At 38.5% G+C, this 21,855-nt stretch overlaps 1 protein-coding gene across 2 annotated transcripts in view; it reads left to right on the top strand.

The window, feature by feature from the left end:
• LOC122791672 (ras association domain-containing protein 8-like) overlaps positions 1 to 21,855 on the top strand; it is a 753,416-nt gene that overhangs the window by 20,364 nt on the left and 711,197 nt on the right. The gene's annotated exons all lie outside the window — the stretch shown is intronic.

Here is a 21,855-nt window from a genome sequence, read left to right as displayed (position 1 = left end):
GCTCAGAACACTTCATTACTGTTTACATAAAAGCAAATGGCTGGTAATCAGTTTAAGTTTGTCGGTTGGGATTTTTTGAGTAAGAGAATGATTGTCATATTTTTGAAGCAACTGGGTACAATGGCTAGCTGCAGTGATGTGTTGAATATATCTGTTAGTATAGTGGACAGTTGGGTAGCACAGTTTATTAGAACCCTTCCCATAAAATTACCAGGACTAGCTGCTTTTCTTGGGTTTACTTGCCTCAGGAACTTCAGAACATCAGATGTTCTTAGACATAGCACTTCCTTACCCTGTTCGATAGGGAGCTCATTTGGCACAGTGTTGTTGTCCATATCAAATCTGCTGAAGTAGGTGTTTCGTTTGTTCAGAAATTCGGTGTTCTCATAACAAGATGCAGGTCTGTAGCTGGTTATGGCTTGAATGCCTTGCCAGAGACATCTGGAGTCCCTTTAGTCAGAGAAGTGTCCTTGAATTTCATGTCTGTAGGTCCTCTTAGCCTCCTTTATAGCTCTACTTAGATTTGCTCTGGCCTCTCTTAGGGCATCCTTGTCTTTTGATTTAAAAGCAGCATTTTGTGCCTTTAGGAGCTCATATACTTTGCCAGATAGCCAGGGTTTCTGATTAGCGCACATGGTGATACATTTGATGACTGTTACATCATCAACACAGTTTAAAACATAGGCCATTAACGATTCCAGTTCAATATGGTGGTTCTTTACAGCAGCATCTCTAAACACTGACCAGTTTGTACATTCGAAGCAGTCCTGTAGTGCCAAGACTGCTCCCTCAGGCCATATCCTTACTTGTTTGGTTGTAGGTTTGACTATTTTCAGCAGTGGTGTGTATGCAGGAAGCAGCATGATGGCCAGATGGTCTGACTTGCCCAGATGTGGGTAAGGTATTGCTTTGGAGGCCAGTTTTACATTTGTGTACACCTTATCCAGAATTTTCTCCCCTCTTGTTGCAAAGTTCACATGTTGATGGTAATGGGGTAATATGGATTTCAAGTCAGCTTGATTGAAATCACCTGCAATTATATGCGCAAACTCAAGGTTCGTATTCTGGAGGTCATTTATTGACAGATACAGAATGCTCAGTGCCACGTTGGTATTAGCACTAAGGGGGATGTAAACAGCTGTTATGCTCACTCCATTGAATTCCCTAGGGAAGCAGAAGGGTCTGCATTTTAGTGACGTGAACTCAATGTTCTCTGAGCAGTGAAAGGTGATTATTTCAGTTTGTACACCCAGTTCTTGATATATACACAAAAACACCCCCTCCACGAGATTTGCCACAGAGAGACTGATTTCTGTCAGCACAAAATAATGACGTCCCCCACATATACTGTACTTTCATTTATACTGGAGTTCAGCCAAGATTCAGTGAACACAAGTAAAGAACAATTTCTCACCTTAGATTGTGTGGAAGGATCCATCTTAAATAGTCCATCTTGCTCACCAATGAGCATACATTTGCCAGTAGCATGGAAGGAAGTTCAGGCCTGTGTAGATTTCTTTTCAGTCTGGCCTTAATTCCTGCTCCAGAGCCTCTCTTTCTTGATCTTTCACATCTTTTCCTTTCAATATGCTTCCCATGTCTGATTGTCAACCGGTTAGACAGGTTTGACAGGTGTCTGCAGTTTTTACCATGTTCCAGTAAGATTTCAAGCTGCAGGAATTCCTGGATTGTGTTTGAGTTTACAGGCCTTTCTGCTAGCAGTTCATCAGGCATGCAACACAGCGAGATATGAGATCGGATTTCCAGAAGTTTCTCAGCACTGCAGTTAATCATACCTTAATTTCTTGCCCTTAAATCTGTTTTATTTTTTCTTTTGTTTATGATGAAAAACAAGACCAGTAGTGCACTTTTCTGTAGGGATCCAAAGCAGCCACTGCCACACAGGGCGCCGCCATTTTTTTGTTCTAGAGTATGTTGCATGGTGTCTCTGATTATCATATCTGTATCACTGAATAAGCAATATGCTTTGTGGTTCTACAATGCAGTCCCAGACTAAGTTATAATAGTTTAAGGACTGCAGCTGGTGAATCTTTGCATATTTGGGAGCTGTGAATGGCTTGCACCCCACATAAGGAAACTTCTACTCATTACCCAGTTCATCAAATGGCATTGACAAAAGTAACATGATTTATGAATCATTCTGTAGTCTGATAAACATACAGTGAGTATTTGTCTGAAAGGTAATAATCTTACAGTCATTGGATTATCAGTTGAGCAATCTGTAGGTTTTATTTTTCTTAGATGCAAGTAGAGTGCACGGTGCTTCACTCTACAGGGCCTCTGTTTGGTCTGCCATTCACGTGAGGAAAGTAAGCAATTTGGAAGGATACATTTTGTATTTCCAAAACAAATTCATCCAACATTGCACAGTAATGCAACGACTAGATTTATATTCTTTGAAACAGAACTTCATCATTATAAATAAATAAAAAAGCCATACTTATTTTAGTATATATGCATGATTCAAGCTAATAATATTTAATACTCGAAGGGTGATATTCACTTTCTACATCATTTATTCACCTCAATACCAGGATGCAAAGTACTTCATAAAGAATGGTGTGCCAATGGGGCTTTCTGACAAATTCTATAAAAAGGCATAACTTGCAGAAAATTCAGAAACATATAAGAAATAAAAGAACTGCTAAAAGCACAATTACCCATCAAGCATTTAGCCAAACAAAAATAAAATGAAAATTGTCCCAGTGAGAGCTCAAGACTGTTAGTAGTAGTTTTACTACGGATGCTATTAAATTTAAGAGTTAATATTAGAATGCTATCACATTTTGGAAGTAATACTAGAAAAAAATATTTCCTGTTTCAGTAAGTGTATTTTCATAATGAAAATGGATTAGCTCTGGATGTAATAGTGTCCTGTCTGTATGAATTTGTTTTGAAAAGGAGGTCATTTTTAATTTGGAATTTTGAGTGTTTATTCAGTTTTATTGCTGTTTAACTGATGATATATTTTACAGTTAGTTATAGACCAATTATTTGAATTTGATTACTTGGGCAATTATACTGATATATGTATAAATAAATAAATGTATATGTGTGTGTATATGTATATATGTACTTGTATATGTGTGTGTGTGTGTGTGTGTGTACATTTACACACACACACACACACACATACATACATATATATATATATATATATATATATATAGATAGTTTTACACACACACACACACACACACACACACACACACACACACACACACACACACACACACACACACACACACACACACACACACACACACACACACACACACACACCCAAATAGGGTCTATGGCATATTATCGAATGTTCATTACTACACACCTTTAAAGGTTCATCGAACCTTAAACACCAAACCTTCGCTTTCACGAATTTTCAGTTCTACAAATTACTTTCCCAAAGAAAGTAATGACTTGCCCAGCATCCAGACCTTCACACAAAGCACAGTATTATAAGCCCACCCAGGTGGGAGGCTGTGCCCCCACACACCCCCAACTGTATATACCAACTCCAAGATTGCAGTACAGTGGGAAAACTATTTCTTATACTGGGCAAGTCATTACTTTCCCTGGGAAAGTAATTTGTTGAACTGAACGTTCGTTGTTTAAGGTTCGATGAACAAAGGTTCGCGGTAATGAACCTTTGATAATATGATATAGACTATGTATATATATATATATATATATATATATATATATATATATATATATATATATGGATCTACCTGACTACATCGAAACACCAAAAGAGTGAAAACGACTTCACCGACACCACATAATCGACAGTTCACAAACACGACACCTCATACACTCGACACATCATAACAACAAACAAAATAAATCCCCTATCCAAAACCCACACACACAACACAAGCACACCAAAATCCTTACAAACCAACACTAACCCATACATACACAACTATCTACAACCCTAACCCAAACCCTTACCCTAAGGTCCGTCACTATCGCACACTCAGCTAACCCGCGCCCTAACCCTAACTCACTTAACCCGTCCCTAACCCAAAAACTATCACTACTGCACCCTTACCTAACCCGCGCCCTAACCCTAACTCACTTATCCCACCCCTATCCCTACACACCGCCAACATCGCACACTTACCTTACTCGCACCCTTACCTAACCCGCGCCCTAACCCTAACTCACTTATCCCACCCCTATCCCTACACACCGTCAACATCGCACACTTACCTTACTTGCACCCTAACGTCCATCACTACCGCATACTTACACATCCTTTCCCCATCTCAGTGTTCTCAGCGTCGGTGTCTTCCTCCGTCGGTCTTCTGCCTTGTCGATCTTCTGGCGTCGGTGAAGTCGTTTTCGCTCTTCTGCAGTTTCGACATAGTCAGGTAGATCCATATATATATATATATTTGTGTTTCAAACAAAATTGGTCTGCGTCTAAGTAAGAATGAATTTTATTGTTAAATATTTGGTAAGTAGATGTTTTAATTCCACTATATATTTAGGAAATCTGTTTTCACTAAGATTTGCATGCTACTAGTTGCCATCCTGTACATGTTTAGCAAAACATTATTGAGGGTCAGGCAGTAAGATTATGTAAATCAGTTTCTGATAATGACATTTTCAATAAAAATTAGCAATATTAAAGTATTTATTTCTGGGAAGATGATACAATAAACCAACGATCAATACTAATTTTCAGGAAATGATAGACAATAGGATGCAAAAATATGATCCTATGTTAAGTTTTTTGTCATACTTCTGTGAAGTACCTTTTGCACCAGCAAATATGGTTAATAAATTCCCAGTGAGGATGTTCATTTTGTCTACAAATGTTTTCAGTCTGTGTTAAAAGACAAAATATTTCAGAAAAATCATTTTCCCTGTGCTGATGCCACTGAGGATAAATGTTGATCTTTAACCTCAGTGACATCATCTCAGGAGAAATGTGCAATGTGTCCATAAACTTTAATGCATGCATGTTAAGCATGAGTGGAGACTCGTACATTAACGTCTGTGGACTGCTGCATTACATAACATCACACATGGAAATTCTACATTTATCTGAGCTGTGATTTCAAAAAAAAGTTTATGTGGCTTTTTATTAAACATTCGGTCTGAATAAATACAATTAGACAACAGCAAAATGCAAAAAGTCACTTAACTTAGCAGATGCCACAATGCAGTGGTATAGAATGACCAATCTCTTTAAATAATAGTAAAATTGCACAACACAGTTTTATTGAGGGGTTAAAAATATAACATGGCTGTCAGCACTGGCCATTAGTTATAATGTGGACACCACAGCTATTAAAAGCATCACTAAACTGGAAAATATTGAGGGCATGCTGAACTAATTAAAATAGTGGGAGATAAGCTCATTTTTTGTCAATAAAAGGTCCTACAAGTTATAATCATTATTCAAGGGGGGGGGGGTCAATTTAAAATGGAAAATCTTTTGCCTGAAATATGTGGATACCTAAAAATGTGTCTTCTGCCAGCAGGTACATCAACACCATTCCCTATGTAGTTGTATCGGTTTTGCTTGAACCATAGATACAATAAGGCCGTTCAACTTTATTTAGTTGCTTTGTCAGTGTAGCAAGTAGTAATGTGCATGATATATTTTCTCTGCTATGTAAGCAAAGAAATGCAGAAAGAATAGTAAGTCTGAAACAATCCAGCACTGGTTTGTGTTTGGTAGTGAAACTGCTTGGTAAGAAAAGATTTATTTTGATATATATTTATATTTTATTTTTTAACTCTGATTTTCACAGTTTGTAGGAAAAAGGGAATACCTTCTAGACAGGAACATTTATTTTGACTTATATTTTGTTGTATTACCTCTGGTTTTCACTGTTTGTTCTAAGAAAGGGAAAGAATATAGAGAGGCAAACTCTAGCTATCCCAAGGGCCTAATCAACTTTAAATTCATACAGACTTTAGACAGGACAATCCAGAGCGTATCTGAAATATTCATGTGTAGGTTTGTGGAGATTTATTTTCATTTATATTTTATTTTTGACCACTATTTTTACTGTTATAACAAACTGCAACTGCATGTTTACTTACAATGTAAAGGAAATTCAGCATTTTAGTGTAACTGGCTCAGCTGGTAGGAAATTTAGCATTTTAGAGTGACTGGCACAGCTGTGTAGTAGTTAAGAGTGACAACTTTATGAATTATTTCCCCTTGTATATTATTTAGCTAACTAATGTTTAATATAAGCTATGTAGTTCTGCACATCAGACAGCAACTGATCTCAATATGCCACTTCTCAAACTATACACACATACACACACACATACACACACATATATATATATATATATATATATATATATATATATATATATATATATATATGGTTCTACCTGACATAAACGAAACCCCAAAACACCGACAACGCAATCACCGAAACCACATAACCGACAGTACAAAAACACAAAACCCCACATGCCCGACAACGAAATAACCGACGGTACACAAACACGAAACCTCATACACTGCACACACCACAATCACAACAATCAACAAACAAAACACATTCCCGTCCAAAACCACATACACAACACAAGCACACCAAAATCCCTACAAACCCACACTAAACCTCACATACACAACTACCTACAACCCTAACCCAAACCCTAACCCTAAGGTCCGTCACTACCGCACACTTACCTGACCCGCTCCCTAACCCTAACTCACTTATCCCACCCCTAACCCAAACACAATCACTACCGCACACTTACCTGACCCGCTCCCTAACCCTAACTCACTTATCCCGCCCCTAACCAAACACAATCACTACCGCACACTTACCTGACCCGCTCCCAAACCCTAACTCACTTATCCCGCCCCTAACCCAAACACAATCACTACCGCACACTTACCTGACCCGCTCCCTAACCCTAACTCACTTAACCCACCCCTATCCCCACAGACCGTCAATATCCACACTTACCTTACTCGCACCCTAACGTCCGTCACTACCGCATACTTACACAGCCTTTTCCCATGTCGGCATCCTCGGCGTCGGTGCTTTCATCCGTCGGGTCGGTCTTCTGCACTGTCGATCTTCTGGGTCCCGTCACGTCGGTCTTCTCAACTGTCGATCTTCTGGGGCTCGCGATTTCCATGTCGATGTTCCGGCGTGTCGTCTAACTGAGGTAGAACCATATATATATATATATATATATATATATATATATATATATATATATATATCTATATAGGTGTTTCAGTGTTTTGAGCTTTCAGTGTTATGAAGTGAATCAATATACATATATGGGTTTACTTCGACCCATCTAATTTTCAGTTTGCCAAAACTGAATTAACAGATCCCAGTCAAGCAAAAGTGCGTTTAAGCGAAAATCATTACACTGAATAGTTTTGCTAGATCGCGGTACATTGAGGATAAGGGGATATTTCCTTTTCCCCACTGTAGTGTGATCTTGGAGTTGGTATATATAAGTAGTAGGGGTGTGGGGGGTACAGGGGGCATTTTTGTGTGTGCGTTTCTTTTGTTTTTTTCAGTGTAATGATTTTTGCGAAAGTGCATTTTCACTTAAATGCACTTTCGCTTAACTGGGATCGGTTAATTCAGTTTCAGCAAACTGAAAATTTGGTGGGTCGAAGTAGACCCATATATGTTTATTTATGTTATTTATTTATTTATTTTACTTTTGTTAACTGGGCTAGTCTAGCTGGATACATATCCTTTTTCAGTAGAGGCCCGAGGAGAAAAGCTCCAACATAATGGTTAATACAAGTTGAAAATACAAGTTATAAAAAGAGGGTACATGTTACATTTACAAGATGAGAAAAAAATTACATAGATGTTACATAAGACAAAAGAACAAACAGCAAGTTATACATAGCAGAGATTTCTTATATACTAATAGTATATAGACTAGTTCAAGAATCACCCGCTTACAATTAGGGTTGAGAGATTTTAAAGATCTGCGTAAGGGAAATGGACTAAGGAGATAAGGGACTAGATGGGTTTGAGATATATAGTTAGTCAGGTTCACGACATGGGCATAGCCATTGTGTCTTGAGATATTCTTTAAGGTTGTTTTTGAACTGATTGTGCGAGGTTGTAATTCTAAGGTCTAAATATATGTATATTGATTCACTTCATAACACTGAAAGCTCAAAACACTGAAACTCAAAACAGTGAAACCAAAACACTGAAACTTGAAAATCTTGAAAACTCAAAACACTGAAACTTATAACACTGAAAACACATATTATACATATACTGAGTTTAAACAAGATAAATCATAGCACTTTCCACCAAGTGTACTTCAAGTGCACTTCACTACACTAAGTGCAGTCTTGGAGTTGATATATTTAAGTAGCAGGGGGTGTGTGGGGCGCAGCCCCCTCATGGGGGGTGCAGGGGGGCTTGCTCCCCTGCTTACACTTGGTGGAAAGTGCTATGATTTATGTTATTTAAACTCAGTATATTTATGATATGTGTTTTCAGTGTTTTGAGTTTCAGTGTTTTGTAGTTTTAGTGTTTTGGTCTTCTATATTATGACGTTTTCTCACTTTCAGTGTTTTGAGTTTTCAGTGTTATGAAGTGAATCCGTATATATATATATATATATATATATATATATATATATATATAATTGCATTATTTCAGTGCAGTCAGCTAATGTATATAGGTAAACTGCTAATTTGTTTAATACCACTGCTTTTAGAATACTTGAATATACTACATTTACATTTTAATTGAATAAACTGTGGATAAAGTTGATTAAAGATGCCATTAGTCACCATTTAAAAATATTAAAAATTATAATTTCTGAGACTATGCATGGGTGGTAAACCATATCCTATATTTTGTAAACCTAGATGTGATACAGATAGGATGGTACACAATGTCAGTTTCTATTGTGTTTATAGATCAGCAGATAACATTTACGATCAAGGGCACTGTGTTTTAATTTTTGGGGAAAAAATCACATAATTCCAGAACTTGGACTGAGTGCTTCAAAACATTAGTACTTGTAGAGTTTAGCTATTTATGCAGAATCCACCTTAACTTGCATTTCTTCTTATATATTTAAGCTGTAAGTTTGCTTTGTTCAGTGTTCTGCTCTTAGATTCTATTTTAATTTTCTTTATATATGGACTCACTAAAATTGCAGTGGAATTACAGTAATGAACATAAATTAATTTATATAATTCCTGGAATTTCAGCTCATGAACATGGAATTTCATTTATTAATTACTGTGAATCATTGTCCATCTTCATGACAAGCACAAATAATTACATATTTAATGCAAATGTAATGGCAGCAGTAATTTTCATAAATAGAGTAAATATGTTTGTATATTAAATTTCTGTTTTTATTGAGTCTAGTACAAGCGCTTGAGTCCCAAGCTCTTGAAGGACACTGTCTTAAAGACAAGGACTCAAGCGTAATGCAGCTTATGCAGTCTGCCACTCACACTCAAACTCGAATAGCCTTTCAGGAAAAAGGGTGGGGAGGTAGTGGGAGGGGGTTGGATTTTAAATTAGGAAAGGGTAATTTTAGATTTAGGGAGTGGGAGGGGGTCAGGTATAAATTAGGACAGGGTATTTTAGATTTAGGGAGTGGGAGGGGAGTTTTAGGTTTAGGAAGTAGGCAGAGAGTTGACTTAAGGACAGCGCAGCTCAAGTCTATCACCCATATAGATAACAAATGGGTTGAAGATCATAGTATTGCACTCCATTAGAGTAGCATATAGTGTCATGACCACAGTTTTTAATATGTGGAGATTCAGTTGATTACTGTCAGTTTCCCTGCAGTGTAAAACATTCTCCTCTAAGCTGTTCAAGAGAAGAGTCTAAAAAAAGACTATCACTAACTGTAGGAAGTCAATTGGTTTGCTGGCTTCCCTACAGTCTAAGAAGCCCCCCTCACCCTCCCCAAGCTCTTCAACAGAAGAGCAAAAAAAGACTTTGGATGAATGTAGAAAGCTTATTGATACATCAGCTTACATAGCAGCCTATTGACAGTCTCATTCATGTATTTGAAACCAAGGACAATTATAAATCCTAGCAATGTCACAAAATTAAGGCACAACACACAGCTGTGTGTTGTTAACTAATCCAAAATGGCACCACACATTTTAACCCCAAAGATATACTGCAGATATGCATAGTATAAACACTGCCTTGGAAACAGTCATCAAAATTCCACACCCTTCTTAGATCATAAAGGATTGCTTCCTAACTGTGCTTTAAAAAACTAGATATATCACCTACTTGAGGCCAGACAACTTAGATACATGCTTAGTAAATAATACCAAACATGCCCTTGTGGACTCTCTCTTGTTTAACTTAAACTTAGCCACAAGGTCTGTCTCTAAAGTATGAGGAACCGTTGTTTTGATATCTCTTCATAAGAGGGGGGCACCACAGACCACTGGATCTATAAACCCACCTATGTAATTAATCTAATCTGCAAGGCCTAGGAATGAGCATATGTCTAACTTCATAAACTATGATATCAAAAATCTCATACATCTAGACCTTCAACAATTTGATTTTGGTCAAAGCAAGGTTATGTCTATCTAGTCTGGTAAACGTCTTTGAGAAGGTCACACAGAAGGTTCAGTCCACACAGCCTATCTAGATCTACCCAAGGCATTTGATGCCATCCCACATACTAGTAATGTAAATAAGCTAAAACACCTAAGTGTAGACCCATATGTGATAAGATAGCTAGGCAACTGGCTAAAAGATAGGACTCAGTTAAAATGGCAACCATCTCCTCAATCAGCAAAAAAGTAAGTAGCGGTGTACCTCAGGCCTCAGTAGATGAGCCCCTCCTTTTATGACATACTTCTCTGATGTAAAAGCCATTAACCTACTACAGCTAACAAAATTTGCCAGTGATTGCAAGAATGGGGTCACTTTCCAATCAACCCTAAATAGGGTGCCAATACAGTAAGACCTAATCCTTCCAAACCAATAGTGTATTACAGTGGCGCCTGGGGATTTCAAATCAAATGGGGGCTGCAGGAGACAGCTGAATGGGTGGGGTCAATGGGAAGGGGTGTAGCCAACTAGAAAGGGGATGGGCTATGCTCAAAACCACAAAAACTGTAACTTTAATGAAATACACTGCCCTGGGTGCCAAACCATCATTATGATAAATATTTCAATGCATTGGCTGCATGACAGCTTACTTAATGTCTAGATGGAAACAAAAAGGTTGTGAGGCATGAAAAAAATAAATTACTTTTTTAAATACATTACTGGAATGCCAGTCAAACTCAAGTATAAGAACAACAAGCAACACTCAACTCAAACCACTTCTCCTTGTACTGCAGTTCTAATTATAATTTATATTCAGCTTTATTAAAGTATCAAGTAACATGCTGAAAGTAGCAATCTCTGTGATACCCCCACTTGTAAAAATGTTTCTTATCCAAAAAAGACCTGCTGCCTGACAACAACTATCTACTTGTTTCATGGGGAAAACATGATCAAAGTAAAAAATGAAAAGCAAACAAGAAACAAGCTCAAGATACAGTGCTTTGCTTAAATGATTACTTGGTCAGGTTATGGACCACACACAATAGATTGGCATTCTGTTTAGTTTACATGTAAAGCCTGCAAAGATGACTGCAAGTCTCCAACAAATGTAATAAGCTTCTTAAAATAATGTAATCCTGTCCTTTATTACAAATACTGTCATATGCATTTCAGTACCCAAGGCTTATACATTATCTAGTTATATAAGTATTATCTGCATGGCAACAACAAAAAGGCTTTCAGTGTTGGCAATTCTTTAACAGTATGCTTATTAAAGCTTACTTGCATCTTACAATCTCAGACAAGCTTACCTGATGGTCATTAAAGCATTGCTACTTAAACAAAGAACAACAGGCACTTTCTAAATAATAATAAGCATAAATCAACAGTATAAAAATATGACAGAAACCAGAACATTCTGCAAAATCAAGGACAGATGAAAAGCCACTGTAGTACTTGTGTCTACCTTGGATGGGGGGATACTCTGCACATTTACACTGCATAACTGCTCCTTGCCTTGCAGAGTCACTACATGGGGGAGTGGGGTGCAACAAGTATGTTACAATTTGAAATGTCTCTGTCTGACTGTGCTGGCCCTGACACATTTGTCATATTTCTCAACCTCAGAGCAAGAAATCTGGACAAAGCCATACACAGAAGTGGGACAAAGGCCCAAAAATAAGGACAATTTTTAAATATTGCTCTTATAAACTTAGAAAGATAATAGAATAGTAGGTCTTGCATTAGTATGAATTTTCTAAAGGGTATGAAATCTGAAACTCAAATGTCTGTCATTATTTTCTAACTTTAGTCTTTATTGATTTGCCACTTGTTTGTGTCTTTTGGCTTTTCCTGATTAGGGGTCGCCACAGTGGAACTCTGGTCCGCTAATGATTGGTAGTGGATTTTTACGTACCAGGTTACCAGCCCTGATGCACAACCTTCAACGAAGGCATGCCCCATTCATGTATGCCTCCACACAGAAGACGCTCTCGCTGAGAATCGAACGGGACAACGTCTTGCTATGAGGCAACAATGCTACCGCACCACCACCACCACAGTTTTAATGATTTGCCACTAATTTGCCAAAAAAACACAATTTTATGAAAAATGGACCAAAGATGTGATGCAAAAATATAAAATAGCCACACAATACAGCTGGGAACCTGTCAAAGAAGGGACACTTTTTAATATAAGTACTGTTAACTTGAGCAGCTGACAAAAATAAAAGAATCTACATGAATTTCTGAAATAAAGTAATCTATAACACTGATTATTACAGTTATTTATTAACTGTAAGCCCTCCACGTTTTCTTCCAAAATTGCCATTTTGCGAAGGGATTATTAGGGGAAGAACAACATTCTGAGCCAAAATCGGGGATAGTTGAAAGGTTTGGATATGCCTAAGTCTATAAAGCAATTTATTTGCACATACCTCTCAACCTGTTAATGCAGGAAATCTGGACAAGGCCAAATATACTGGGGGAACATATAAACAGTACTAAAAATTGCTCTTGTATAAACTGAGACAGTTGATAGAATAACAGGTCTTACTTTAGCATGTATTTTTCTGAAGGTTATGAAGTCTGAAACTTAGTGTCCGTCATTATTTAGTGACTTCATTCCTAAATGATTTGCCAGAAAGCCACAAATTTTATGAGAAACAAACCAAAAATAAGAAGCAATAATCTATTCATTCTGCAAAAATCTGGATAGTTGAGATGTATAGTTCAGCCGGGGCAGTCTTTGAGTTTGCCACCCTTCCCCCTCACAAAATCATGGTCAAATGAAGCCTCCCCCCTGCAACTATTCCAATGAACCATTACGTGGCTATTTCACCCCATTTATCATAAACACTAATGTGCATACTTCTGCGATGATTTGGACTTCATTTGAAAGTTTTATTTTGCATTTTACAGCACAAACACTAATAGATATCTGCTAAACAAAGTAATGCAGTCTCATGATGAAAACAGACTTAGCATTAAAACTTGTCTTCCCTTGAAACTCACATTCATTGAAACAGCATTGAAACCCACAATCAAAGAAAATACATTTTGCCATTGACAGATAAAGATTAACTTTGGGCTGTTTTCAAATAACAGGCCCCTTGCACACGAAACATACACATGCTCTTTGATACACCTTTCTGATTGTGTTAAATTATATTCCTTGTACAATACAGTACAGTTTTAGAGGGCATTTTAAATTTATTGTTTTGAGCATTTTTCCAGTAAACAATGAAACAAAATGCATGCACCAATAATGACAAACTGTCCAATTCAGAACATTTCCATCATAAATGTCTACTCAAACTTCTACAGTCCGCCAGTATGGGTACATATGCACAATCTCTGAAGAAGTAAAAGTAATCTAAATAATTCCACATTAAAGAGATCTGGAACTAATGAAGAGGTTGCTGCTAGCAAACAACGTTATATTTCATTGTTTCATCTACAAATAAAGTACCTGTTGCCCTTGAGGAATAAATTGCCTATGTTACACTAAAACAATGATAAGCTAGTAATATTGCAATAGGGAATGGATGGCAAGCTGATAACAGGTTCATAGTTACTAGGTATCTTTGCCATAAAGGATTGCAGCATCCACCCCCTTTGCAACACAATACAGTATCAGCAATGCATCTACCTACTGTGGGAGTAGAACCCACAGCCTTCTGCATCAAAAGCAAGTACACCACCTGTTGTGCTATTAACAATGCAAGCAAACTCAGCATAAGCAGCACTAAACTTTTGCTCCCCTGCAGCTCTCAGTTCCTTGTAAAATCTACTCAACACTCAGCTGTGTCTCTGAACTTTGCAGCACAAGAAATCTGGAAAAAGCCAAAATTTATTGGGAGGGGACAAAAGTCCAAAACCCAGGGACACATTTTAAACATTGCATGTATAATGTTGGAAAGTTGCTAGAATAAAATGTTGTGTTACCATCATACATTTCACTGCCAGGACTTGAACCCAGGACCCTCTGCAAAACAGTCAGAGCAACATACCACTATGCCAAATTAGCTGTTTTGTGAAAGAGAGGAAGGCTGAAACTTAAATGGCTACCATTCAGTGAATTCAGTTATCACCATAGCTGTCAACCTCTTAGCACAAAACACTTGAACAAAGCCAATAATGGGGCAATACAGCCCCCAAACATATTCAGTGAATTCAGTTCTCACCATAGCTCTCAACCTCTTAGCAAAAAACACCTGGACAAAGCCAGTAATTGGGGAATACAGCCCCCAAACATGTTCAGTGAATTCAATTCTTACCATAGCTCTCAACATTAGCACAAAAAACCTGGACAAAGCCAATAATGGGGGGAATACAGTCCCAAAACTAAGGACAAATTTCAAATATCCATCTTATAAACTTAGAAAATTGCTAGAATAAAAAGTTTTGTGTTACCATGTACTTTCTAAAGAATATGAAGTCTGAAATTCAAATGCTTGTCATTTTTATTTATTTAACATTTGTTAACCAGGAAAGTCTGACTTGGAACAAAAGCCAATTTTCAGCAGAGGCCCAGAGAGAAACACTCCAGACACATGTCTTTGTAAGATGAGAGGATACCAGAGCACCCAGAGGAAACCCACAGAAACACAGGGAGAACATGCAGACTCCACACAGAAGGCACCCCAATCAAGAATCAAACCAGAGAACCTGTAGTTGGTCAGGCAACACTGCACCACTGCACTACTGACTGTGTAAAAACACAAAAATACAGACACCACAGATTTTATGAGGAACAGAACAAATATGAGGCAAAAATCTGCAAATTTTTTACAAATGGTGGTGGGTAGGGAATTCAGGCTGTTACCACCTGGGCCCAAGGTACAGGGTTCAAGCCTGTGGTATTCTCTACCCACCACCATATAGCAACTGGGACATTTCACAAACACACACACACACACACACACACACACACACACACACCTCTGAGCCCAAATATAGTTCCATACCTTCCAATGAGAGCAAGTCATTCCTGCAATGAGACAGTCTGGATTTTGTGTGTATGCTCCAGACTGCTTCACCAGCAGTCTGGATATTGGGAAATGCTGTGAGTGTGCATGCATGATGTTCTGCGACTTGCGTTTTTTTTTAATTTATTTTATTTTTGTTTTACAGCTGGGGAGGCTGCAGTCCTGCAGCCTAATAGCACGAGCCGCCCCTGGTGTATTGGAAAGGGCTAAAATTAAATGCAAAAATTGTAGCATTATCACATCTGGTAAAAAAAAAAAAAAAAAACAATTTTTTCTTCTAACATCTTTATTGAATTATCATTTGTGACATAAGTAAATTTAGATTCATATAAAAGTAATCAAACTACATTAACATAACAAACATTATACTTCACATATCATGCTATATTTCATATAACTTAAGCAATATTACATAAATTATTCAATTCCTGTCCTTTTTTAAACAAGAAACATCTTTATTAAATCATCACTTACTACATAGGCAATCATACATTTATATAAATGAAAGCAAACCACACTGATACAATCCTAGTTGCAAGCATTTTACATCACAAACCATACTGACACACTCCCAGTTGCAAACATTATACATTGCTTATAATCTACCCGATCTTTCTCACTCCGACGTTACATAGCTCATTTAAGTCCTGCTATCTTTTAAGTCTCATTCCTCTCTTATATGTATTGTTCCCACAATTCCCATTTTCCTATGTAGTTTGCTGCTACTCTTTTCTAAAGCTGTCATTTGCAGTTGTCTTATCTCTATTACTATATTCACTACTTCCAGTATACTAGGTTTAGATTTTGATTTCCATTTTCTAGTAATCTAATTCTAGTAATCTTCTAGATTTTGTTGCATATCTGGGAGACATGCATATATCCTCCCATTGTTTCTTTGTTAATTGCTTATCCAGTCTATCTTCCCAATCCTTTCTAACCTCCTCTGATTGATTCTTATAGTTATGTAATATTTTACATGCTCTACTAATTCTTCCTTTTTAATGGCAGCTTCTGTTCTAGATTCTATTTAATATGCTACCAGTGCTGGTCTTTCATTTAAAACTCCCCTAGTTCTTTCTTTTTGCCTGCATTCCAATATCAATCCCTGTTAGGGAAGACTCTAAACTGCAGTCCAAATAAATTCTTGGCATCTTCCCATTCTATCATCTTTCCCTCTCTAGTTATTTGTTCCAAGTACCTTGGTTCCTTTGCCAGTTTTCTCCAGTAAATTTCAGCCCTCTCTTGCCTATTTTCTGTATCCCTAATTACAGTCATCCCCATGGCCAGAATCTAATTTTTCTATTCCCATGTTGGTTTAGTTCTTGGAATACTTTCTGCTACTTTATGGATATAATATTCTGTATGATTAGTGTTAGTCTCCTTAAAGGCCTGCATCCAAAAATCACAGTCTCTCCTTGTTTCTTGAGCTTCCCCCTCTTTCATCATCATCCCTTTCCACTTTGAATTATAGTTTTCTGCTTGTGCTATGTATATTAGTCTTAACTGTGTAGCTCGGAAATACCCTTTTAAATTGGGTAATCCCAATCCACCCTGTTCTACTGGAAGAATCAGTTTATCCCACTGGACTCTTCCCCTTCCAGATAAAGTCCTTTAGCTCTTTTATAATTGCTACCCACAACTTGTTATCTAATTGATAAAAATATACCTGACCTGTGTATAAGAAAAAAGGGACTAAAAATATTTTAATTGCTTGTATCTTACTATCGGTATCCATATAATAAAATTTCCATTTTATCAGTTTTTGTATTATCTTTTGTTTAGTCTTCCCATATATCCTTAGCTGCCGTACTAGAATCATTTTTAATCCATACTCCTAAATACTTAATTTTATCATCATCATCAGCCCCTTTTTCCTATTTTTTTTTTCTGCATGGGGTCAGGGTATCGTGTTAACTGTCGCCAACTCTCTCGATTCAATGCCACAATCCTGTCTTCTTCATCATTCATGCCTGACTGTCGCAGATCTTCTTTCACACAATCCAGCCACTTCTTTGCTGGACATTCTCACTTCCTCTTACCTTCTTCCTGTCTGTCCCAAATCTTCCTCACCAGATTGTCTTCTGCTTTTCTACACATGTCCAAACCACCGTAATCTGTTCTCTTTGATCTTTTCTGCAAATGGAGCTACTTTGGCTTCTGCTCTTGTGTCCTCATTTCTTCTTCTGTCCCACAGTGTGCATCCTACCACCTTTCTCAGGCACTTCATTTCCATCACCTCTAGCTTCTTCAACTGTTCTGCCTTTACTGCCCAGGTTTCTGTATCATACAGTAGTACTGGTCGCACCACTGTCTTGTACACCTTACCTTTCAGCTTCTTTGGCATTCTTCTGTCATAGACTACACCTGATATTCTATGCCAGTTGGCTGTAGCCCCTCTAATTCTAGCTTTGACCTCTTCATTCAGACTACCCTTCTCCTCAACCACCCCTCCCAGATACTTGAAGCTGTTTACCTGTTCCACTATCTTCCCTTCTATCACTATTTTCAGCTTCTTCTGATTTCCCTAGTTTGCTGACATTACCACCATCTTATCTGTGCTTAGTTTCATCCCATGTGCCTTCAGCTTTTCATTCCATTCTTATATCCTTTGCTGAAGTTCTAGCTCAGAGTCTGCCTGTACAACCACATCGTATGCATACAGCAGCTTTGTTGATCTGTCCCCTCCAACTTGTTTGCTAATGTAGTCCATCACCAGTATGAACAGCAGTGGGCTCAGAGCTGAACCCTGATGTACACCCACTCCCACTGGGAACCCATCTGTGAGGCCGAACACTGTTTGTACTTGAGTCACTGGGTCCTTGTACATAGCCTGTACTAATTCTACCACTGTTTCTGGGACTTCAAACCACCGCGGTACTGCCCAGAATAGCTTTCTTGGGACCTTGTCATATGCTTTCTCCAAGTCTAGGAATGCCCAGTTGGACTCTCTCCTCAACTCTAGCTTCTTCTCAAGTATCTGTCTCAATGCAAACATCAGGTCAATTGTGCTGCATCCTGATCTGAATCCAAACTGCTCATCTTCCATCTTACATTCTACTACTCTGCGTATCTATTTATCAATCACCCTCTCCAGAACTTTCATGCAATGTGGTAGGAGTTTGATCCCTCTGTACTGCCCAAAGTTGTAGATGTCCCCTTTGTTCTTGTACACTGGCACGATTATGCTTATTCTCCAGTCTTTTGGGATATGCCTTTCTCTCCACACTGCTATTAGTACCCTTAGGAGACATTTCTCCCCTATCTCACCCAGCATCTTTATCATATCTGCTGTGACCTCATCTGACCCTGCTGCTTTCCCAGACTTCATCTTCCTTAGTGCTGTTCTTACTTCTTCTAAGGTGAGCTCCTCTTTTTCTCTCATTGCAGGCTGTTTCTGGGGCAGTACAGGTTCTGTGTGGTTTTCTTCACTCAGAAGCTGCTGTAAATACTCCTTCCATCTGCCTTTGATGTCCTGTGGTCTGGTGAGCAGGTTGTTGCTGGCATCCCCTATGAAGGTTGTCTGACTATCTTTTTTATCTTTCTGTCTTTGCCTTGCAATCTGATATAGTTTCTTTGTGCCTCTTACTGAGTCACTTTCCAGAAGCTGGTAGAGTGTCTTCGATGCCCTATTCTTTGCTAATGCAACTTCTTTCTTAGCTTCTTTTCTAGCCAACCAGTAGTCCTTCCTAGCCTGGTCAGTCTTTTCTATCTCCCGTTTCTTGCTGCACTCCTTCTTTCTTTTAATGACTTCCTGGACTTCTGCATTCCACCACCAGCTTTCCTTATGTACCTTATTTCCATACATGGCTTAGCCACATATCTTTTCTGTAGTCCTAACACATGCTGTTTTTAGGCACTGCCACTGTTCTTCAACTCCACCTATTTCTTTCTCTTCTTGGGGTGCTAGAGCCCTAAGTAATTCCTTGAACTGCTGTACTTTCTCCCCAGTCAACTTCCTGGTCTTCAACTAGGTCTCTGTTGACCTTAGAGCCTTCTCTGACCACTGCTTACAGCTGATTGTGGCAACTAATGGTTTATGCTGTGGGCCAACTGTTTCATTTGGGGTGACTTTGCAATCATGGATTCTACCTCAGCACCTTTTCCTTACTTGGAGGAAGTCTACCCGAGTTGCATGTTGGTTACTCTTGTGACTGTCTCTCTTTCTGAACCATGTGTTGACTACTATCAAGCCATTTGCCAGCCAGAAGTCTAGAATGGCTTCTCCTTCTTTATTCTTGTTACCCCACCCATGTGGACCCAGGCAGTCCTCATATCCAGTTCTGTCTGTACCAAATATGTGCATTCAAGTCACCCATTATCAACACCAGTTCATGTTGTCCTGCTTTATCTAGTAGGTCATGCAGCTGCTGTCTGAATACACTCTTTTCCTCACTATCACAACCCTGCTGTGGGGCATATGCTGAGATTATGAATACTGCCCTATCATTACACTGCAGTCTGATTGCCATGAGTCTGTCATTAATTCTGATGATATCCCTCACTGCCTTCTGAAGCCTCTTTCTCACCACAATTCCTACACCATTTCTAGCTTGTCCCCCACCTGAGTAATAGAGTCTGGATCCCAAGCCATGTGGCTTTGCTGAACTGCCCTTCCATCTTGTCTCTTGGATACATAGGATGTCCAGTCTCCTCCGTATCATGTCATCCACTTCCAAGTTGCATCCTATCAGTGAACCTACATTAAGTGTAGCAAATCTCAGTTCATGTTTGGCAGGTTGGTTGGTTTTACATCCAGCTTTTGCTCAACAGAGTTTCCCAGGTAACCCAGGCTGGGCAACTAGACACCAGCCAGTCAGTAGCTTATTGTCCCAGGGCTGCTGGGCTTTATGGCAGGCACACACTGGCCAATAGGGGCACATATATCCCTCCCACCATTAGCAAGGGTCCCAGACATTGGTGAGAGTAGACCGGGTCCTCAACCCTCTTATCACTGGTAACTACCCATGCCCATTTTTGGCGACATTAGTCAGCATGACTGAATCAGCTAGAGCCATATTTTACACCATCGAGTGGCTAGCCCTGCCATGGTGCACAGTCTGTGATCCCTGTTCTCCTATCTTGAGGATACTGCGCACCACAGTAGATGCCCAAAGTGGTTGGTCTGTACAACTCTTCCCCCTATAGGGCACCATGTAGAGTCTATGCTGCTGCCCATAGCTCCATTCATTGGTGAGTTTGAGATGGAAATACTCATCATGGTTTTCAGACATGGAAGAAACCCCACGGAGATACAGTGAGAACATGCAAACTCCAAGCAGGCATTGGTCGGAGGTCAGGATCAAACCTTGTAGCTTGTACATGGGAGGCGAAGACCTTAACCATTAAGCCATCTGGTCTCTTCATTTTATCATGTCCTCATAAATATGGGTATTCCTGAACCAGTTCATGTTTAGGTACATAATTTACCACTATTGCCTTTGTTTTAGCTTAATTAATTTTGTATCCCAAAAAGATCTGAAACTGTCTCAAAATGTTCCACAATGTTCCACAAGTCTGTAATGTCTTTTTCTGGTTTTGTCTGGTAAAAAATTATATCATCTGCAAATAAAGTCATCTTTTCCTGACTACCATACCAACTATATCCTTGAATTTCCGAGTCCCTTATTTTCTTTGCCAATGGTTCTAAATATAATGCAAATAATAAAGGGGAAAGAGGACACCCTTGCCTGGTTCTTCTGCTCAAGCAGAAATTATCAGAGAGGACCCTACACACTTTAATTTTTGCCTCCGATCCCTCATATATACTTCTAATCAACTTTATAATTTTTTTCAGGAAATGCAAATGCTTCCATTGCCCTGTTCAAAAAGTCCCAGCTTACTCTGTCAAATGTTTTCTCTGCATCAAGACCCACCAACAACAGTGGTATTTTCTTACATTATTCCTCCCTGTGGATCATCAGTGTTCTGTTAATGTTGTCAAATGTTTGCCTACTAGTAAAAAAAGACTGTTGTCTCCTTTTTTCAGTATAGCCAGAACCTCACTCAAACTGATACAGTAGCCAGGGATCCTGGCATCTTGGTCAATGGCTCCCTCTCCTTTGACCAATGTGTAGCACCAGTAGTCAGGGAATAATTTTATTTAGCATAGCTGATATCTAAAGGATCTCAATCCAGATAAAGAAAAAAGTTATCCTTTTCTATTCTGCTCTAATTGAACCAGTTATAGAGCACAATACCACCTTTGGTCTGGAACTTCAATTATAACTTTCATTTTATTATAGCATTTATTTCCTCAGTACTTAAACCTAAGAGCAGCAAATTGTATCATAATAATAAATTATTAATAAATTATGTATA

Source organism: Protopterus annectens, chromosome 17.part0 (assembly GCF_019279795.1).
Source record: "Protopterus annectens isolate FY-2018-M chromosome 17.part0, PAN1.0, whole genome shotgun sequence".
Classification (NCBI taxonomy): Eukaryota; Metazoa; Chordata; order Ceratodontiformes; family Protopteridae; genus Protopterus; species Protopterus annectens.
The sequence above is the reverse complement of the archived record's forward strand: the minus strand, read 5'-3'. Positions and strand labels throughout refer to the sequence as shown.